At 59.7% G+C, this 6,175-nt stretch overlaps 1 long non-coding RNA gene across 1 annotated transcript in view; it reads right to left on the minus strand.

Annotated features, from left to right (window-relative positions):
- LOC147828721 (uncharacterized) overlaps positions 1–4,415 on the minus strand; it is a 30,133-nt gene extending 25,718 nt beyond the window's left edge. Inside the window, exon 1 of the long non-coding RNA XR_015450161.1 lies at positions 495–4,415. This is a non-coding gene — a long non-coding RNA (uncharacterized LOC147828721). The remainder of the gene's footprint in view (positions 1–494) is intronic.
- Positions 4,416–6,175: the final 1,760 nt, after the last annotated feature.

The following is a 6,175-nucleotide window of genomic DNA, read 5'->3' on the forward strand; positions in this document are numbered from 1 at the left end:
TCCCAAATACAGAGGCACAGCAGTTTCAGTGGTGGGCTGGCCCCATTCTGGCCTCCGATGTTCGGACTCAAACTGAGGCCGCAGGAAAGGTCCATGCTGCAACTACCCAGTGACTGCCTGGTTTCCAGCTGACTGAACTTGAACCGGCCTGTCTCAGACCGAGGTTTCTCAGGGAGGTCAGTGCAGTTCCCTGGAGGGATAGCTGCCCTCCACTGCAGTACCCTCACCACTGAGTGGACCAGAACCCCCAGAGCCTAGTTTCTCTGCAGCAGGCAGTGAAAAAGGGAAGTGGGCAGTCTAGGGCTTGGGGAAGTTGGCTGAGGAAACTCTGCAAACAGGTTTTTTGGGGGTTTTTTAAAGGTAGATTTCACATACATAATTAACCAATTTAAAGCCCAGAACTTGGGGTACTTAGCCCTTCGCAGTGCTGCATAGCCACCTCCCCATCTAGCTCCAAGACAGAGCCATCTCCTCAGCAGCAGCACTGTGCCTACCTGCAGTCACATCCTTCTCTGGCCACCCCACAAGCTCCACCTGTGTCCTGTCCACGGACCGTCCTGCCCTGGGCCTACACAGAAGTGGGACGGCAGGACTCATGGCATCTGTGGCTGGTGCCTCCCCATAAGGTCGGGTGTTCTGGGTCTGTCCGCACTGCTGGCGCCTGCCACTCTCCAGGTCGAGCAGGACTCCATGGTGTGGATGGACCAGCTTGGCCTGGTCCAAGCGACATCTGTGAGGCAAAGGTGGCAGAGGGGGGCGGACAGCTAGTGCTCAGCTGTCAGCATTTGGGGTTTTATGCGTCTGACTTACGTGGCCCCCTGACAACTTGGGTAAAGAAACGTGTCCAGCATGGTGGAAGTCACCAGTTTGGGTCGAATGGACCAGAACCACCCCCCAACAAAGGGCAAAAATAAATGCATTTAAGTTGACCGTGCAGGAGAAAAATCAGAGCATAGTGTTCCCCAAATGCACCTGGACATGCTGGGGACATGCTGTCCCCAGGGCACAGTGTCCACACTGGGCCCTGGTCTTCAAGGGGGGACCTTGGCCTGGACACCTGCCTCCTCCTCCAGGGGCTCCCAACTGTCTTCCTCCACATCTTCACCTCGCCGGCCTCGCCTGAGGGGGGTGTGCAGCCCACAATGCAGAATGAAGTCACCTGTGCCACATAAATGAGCTTTTCATGTCCCCTGTGCAGGGCCCAGCTAGAGCGTCCGATGCTAATCAGCAGCAGGCCACTCTGTCCCTGGCCTGTTATCACCAGACTTCTTGGGTTTCACAGCGAGTAGCTGACCTGAGATGGGAGACTGGCTGCCTGCGGCCTCAGATGCCCAGGACTGGAGTAGCCGGGAGGGGAGAAGAGGCTGGCCAGAGCTGGTATGGGGGCCTCCGGGTCTGCGGGCACAACACGACCAGTGTGACAACCATGGGCCTCAGCCTGGTCATGAACACAGCCCCCACCTGTCACACACCCCTCAATCTGGGAGCGGTCAGGCTCCTCGGAGCTCCCAGTGCTCTAACTCTAGCTTTCTTATTCCCAGGTGTGAGTGCTGAGGCAGGCACAGCTGCACTCCGAGCCCAGCCCTGGAGGCAGGGACAGTGGGGAGAGACCAGGCTGGAATGACCCTGCATCCACGACCCAAGGGTGAAGCAAGGGGTGTACGGCTCTGCCAGTCCAGGACTGGCACATGCAGTTCTCACAGGAGCCTCAGCTGGGCTGCCCGCAGCCAACCCCTGCCTCACCACAGTGGGACCCTCAAAGCCGGGGTGTGGCCTTCGCCTAAGGGAACTGTAAGTGCATTTCCCCCAGCTGGGCTGACTTGGGGTGAGGTCAGAAGCTTGCCATAATTCAAGGAGAAGAAGGAAGCCTGAATCCTAAACGCCCACTGACTGTCCGCAGCATCAAAACCCGGTGGCCACGAGCTGTCTTAACCCTCACTGTGGTCATGGAGCTCTGCTCCCAAGAGATTCCATTTCTAAGATCAAGCCAGAAAACAGTACGCGTAAGTGTGATCCAAATTTTGGAAGGCCTGAAAACATGCTGCAAGTGTCCATGAGCCAGAAATGTCCGCAGTGACAGAGTAGATTGTCCTGCCGTCATTTTGATCCGTCCAGCCACACCACAACTGCCTGGAGCCCCTGCGTGTTCTCCTGGATTGAAGAACAGTCCTCACGTAAACACAGTGCATGTGTGCAAATCCTCCACATCCCACACAGGCTCTAACTCCTGGGGATACACACATGGGTGGGGAGCAGGCCCTGGTCTGCAGCTCTCAGGGCCTTGGGGGTGGACTCCCGGGATCCCACCTTTCCTGGTGACCCTGCCACTAAGTGCGCACTTAGGGTGCAGGTGTGGGGGCCTCCCCACTCCTCTGCACACCTCCTCCTCCTGCGCAGGTTCTCTTGTTGGATTCTGGAAAACATGCTACTGTCTGGCTGCTTCTACCTCAACAATGTCTGCCCACACCCTGTGGATAAGACAAAAAAGCAAATGATTTCTCAAAACACAATCCATGCTATCAGACCTGTCCGCCCCATGTGAACAGATGCTGGAGAAACGAACATGGCTCAGGCAGACAGGCACACAGCGGGCAAAACCTCTGTGCTGTCTGCGGCGGGCTCCAAGGTAGACCGGGGGGAAGCCACACCTGGGCCAGCCCACCCAGGGCTCACTCCCCATGGCTCTGCACTGGGCTGGGCTGGCGGTCAGCTGCAGCGGGAGCGTGTCAGGCCAGGAAATGGGCGATGCTCGCCCTGAGGAGCCCCGGGCGCCATTTAGTAATTGGCTCTCCAAACCCTGAGTCCGACAGGAGAAACAAGGACAGGGTTGTCGATTTTCTTTGCACAAAACAATATAGCGATACTTGCACACAGTTGTCCACAGAACATTGTGCACCATTGCCAGATGGTGGAAGCAACCCAAGTGTCCATCGACAGGTAAGTGGCTAAAATGTGGTCTAACGTACAGAGGAGGCTGACCAGAGCTTAGAGAGGAGGAGGACCCTGGGGCCCGGGCTGCTGGCTGGCGGTGCGAGCTTCAGTCTGCGAAGCCAAGAGAGTTCTGGAGATGGACATTGCTGTGGGAGCAGCAGGGGGAACGTGGGCAACACCACAGAGCCGCAAGCCAGAGCACGACCAGAGTGCAAGTTTCATGGCAGTGACATTCCACACAGAAAGTGCTAATGTGCAGCACAGCCCCACTCGTGGACCCACACGTGTGTGCACACCAGACATGGATCTGTGCTCCACACAGTTCTGAGGACTGGAGCGCTCAGGAGCCCTTCCGTGCTTGCAGAGACAGCAGTACCACCACCCACTGCAGGCTTCAGCACACAGAAGCCTAAAGCCCTTCTCTCCCGCCAGAGCCGCTGTGTGTGGCTACACAATGGGATCATTCAGCCCGCCACCCACTGCCCTGTGGCCCACAGCACTGCAGCTCTGCCAGCCCCTGTGCTGCAAGACACCCATGGCCATGCCCACCCAGCCCCCCCAGTCCTGAGGACAGTGGCCTTGAGTCCAGGCAGTGGCAGGCACCAGCAGCACCTTCATCTCCTGAGGGTCCAGACAGCTTCCCAGCCGGTGGCACCACTGTCACTTCAGTGTCAGGAAAATAAAGAGCACGGGAGCATCTACAGGCTTACCCCGCTGTTCTCCACACCCACAATTATCCCTGCGTGGCACATCAGGGCTTGTCTCTGCTCTAGACCAGTGCCCTTCCTGGATCCCCAGGCGGCCACCCACCCTCATGGCAGGAGTATCAGGGGTACTCAGCCAGACGTGTCCTTGGAGCAGCCTTGCCAGCCACAGGGCAGGACAGTCGAAGCAGAGGGGACAGAGATCACAGGCCAAGGAGCCCACAGAGCCCGTCCTTGACTCGTCTGTCTGAGGAGGGGACCGGGAGGCACTTGGCGATGCCCCGGCAGTGCCCAGATTCCTGTCCTGAGAACAGGTCCTGCAATCTGAAGTCCAGGATCCCCAGAAATTCCTGGTGAGAGTTCCGGGTGTCATGGTTTGGGAGAGAGGAAACCAGGGGCTCCAGCCAGGGCAGGTGGGGTCCCCCTGCTGGACAGACAAGCTCAGGGGAGCCTGACCGACAAACACGTGGGCACCCTGAGCCAGGCCACCCCGAGGTGGAGGTCACTTACAGCAGCTACCTGGACATCACCTCCTGTCCATCCTACGGCCTCTGAGCTTCAGGGACGTGGGGAGGAAGGTGGCTTCTGACACCCTCGAGGGCAGGCCACACCCGGTCCCCAGAAAAGGTCCCCATGCCAAAAGAGAGCCCTGAGCCATCTGCTCACCAACAGAGACACCCGAGGCACTAGGAGTCATAGCTGGGGCTCGGGTTTGAGGGCCCTGTCTGTCCAGGCAGAGGACAGGTCCTCCCAGTGTCAGTAGGTTGCTCCTGTCCTGTCCCCACCCTACCTCCCCTACCCCCTTGCCCCAGCTCCCCCACTGGCCTGGGCCTCCTGCCGAAACACAGGCTTCACCACCAAATTCCCTGCCTGCAAACAAGATGCAGTGCTCAGAGCTGTGCGAGGACCAGGCCGTTCCAGCGTCCCCAGTGACTGCCTCCGCCTGACAGGATGACGGGGAATCCCTTCTCTAACTCTGCATGCTTGAGTGTGTTATTGGAAAGTTACAAAGCCCCGTTGTTAAAGCCCACCAGCGTGGGCCCTTCTTTGCCACTCCACTGGCCCAGCGGGCCCCCAGCCTGCTGCCTCTGCTACCCCACAGGGCACTGCACAGCTGAGTCCACCTGGAACATCAGCTTTCTCCACAGTGGCTGCCGAGGGTGACTGGTGACAGACAGGAAGAAACACAGCTATGGGAATGCCACCCAAGCGCTCCTCCCCAGAGACTCAGCTCCTGAGTCCACACGCGGCCAGGATGAGCCCAGGCTGGGGTACAGAAGCACAAAGCACCCGAGGAGCGCTCTCCAGCCAGCAGCCCCCAGCCTGGCCTGGGCTCTGGGGAGGGCCCTCTCTACAGAGGCAGAGGAGCAGAGAGGCCCCTGCTCCCAGCACGGTCTCTTCCACTCCTGTGCTGATGCCCACAGCACCCCCAAGGCCCCAGCCAGTCAGACCCAACCAGGTTCCAGAGCCTGCAGCCTAAGGCCTCCCGAAGCTCCTGGTCCTGAGCCTGACGAAATCCCACAATGGATGGACCCTGGGTGAATTCCTGGGAATCAGGCTCAGGGCAGGAGTCAGCTACAGGTGGGAATCAGGCGAAGGTGACTGTGAGCAGGCTGGACCCGTGGAAGCAGCGATCTGAAGGCCAGGGCGGGACTCCAGGACCCAGAGAGGAGGCGTGGGTCCAGGCAGGCAGAGGCAGCGTGTCCCGCCTGGTCCCCCCTTTGGGCCGAGAAACCCTCCTGGGCAGCCTCCAGTCCCTCACCACACACCCTCACTCAGCTTCCTCCCTCCCCGGTTTTCAGGACTGGGCCAAGCACCCTGTCACCCCTGACATCCTCAGAGCTCTCTGCTGGAGGACCCTTCAGGCCTGGGCAGCGCAGGTCCCAGGAGCCCTGCGCAGTCAAACGAGTCAGAGGGACTTGGGGGTGCAGACAAGGCCCCAGCGAGCGCAGAAGTCAGGGGTCATGGGGAAGACGCATCGCAGCCAGGACCAGACACTCCTGCCCTGGGCTCCTGCAGGCCCGGGCTGGAGGAGCAGAGGCCTCGGGTGTGTTCCCTGCCCGGCACAGGTCAGGTGGGCCTGTGGAGGAGGACCCGGCCCTGCCCAGCGGCCCTGAGTGTGCACAGAACGGAGGAAGCGCCTGTTCTGTGGCCCCACCTGGGCCCTCACATCACACTGAGGAGCCAGAGGCTCGAGGTGCTGCAGAAGGAGTGGCCACCACCCACTGTCCCCCGCCACACCGCTCCGGCCTGCCCCGGGGACCCTCTCTGTCCGGGAGACCCTGACTGCGGTCAACAGCCACAGGGACGGCAACAGAGCAGGAAAGCACAGCCCACAGGGGGGCCCACAGGCCAGGCTGGAGCAGCCACCCTGACCCTAACCCTAGCCCGGCCGCTGCAGCCAGACACTGGTTATCTGCCATCAAGAATGTGCCCGTGACTATTTTTAAACTGTCTGTATTTTCTTTATTTCTTCCAGGTTTTTGCAAAATTCCACTCCTGTGTCCCTCCTGGGGCATCCTGAGGACTTCTCTCAGGAG

Source organism: Heterocephalus glaber, unplaced genomic scaffold (assembly GCF_053883595.1).
Source record: "Heterocephalus glaber isolate CG9 unplaced genomic scaffold, H.glaber_assembly_v1.0 deba00000937, whole genome shotgun sequence".
Classification (NCBI taxonomy): Eukaryota; Metazoa; Chordata; class Mammalia; order Rodentia; family Bathyergidae; genus Heterocephalus; species Heterocephalus glaber.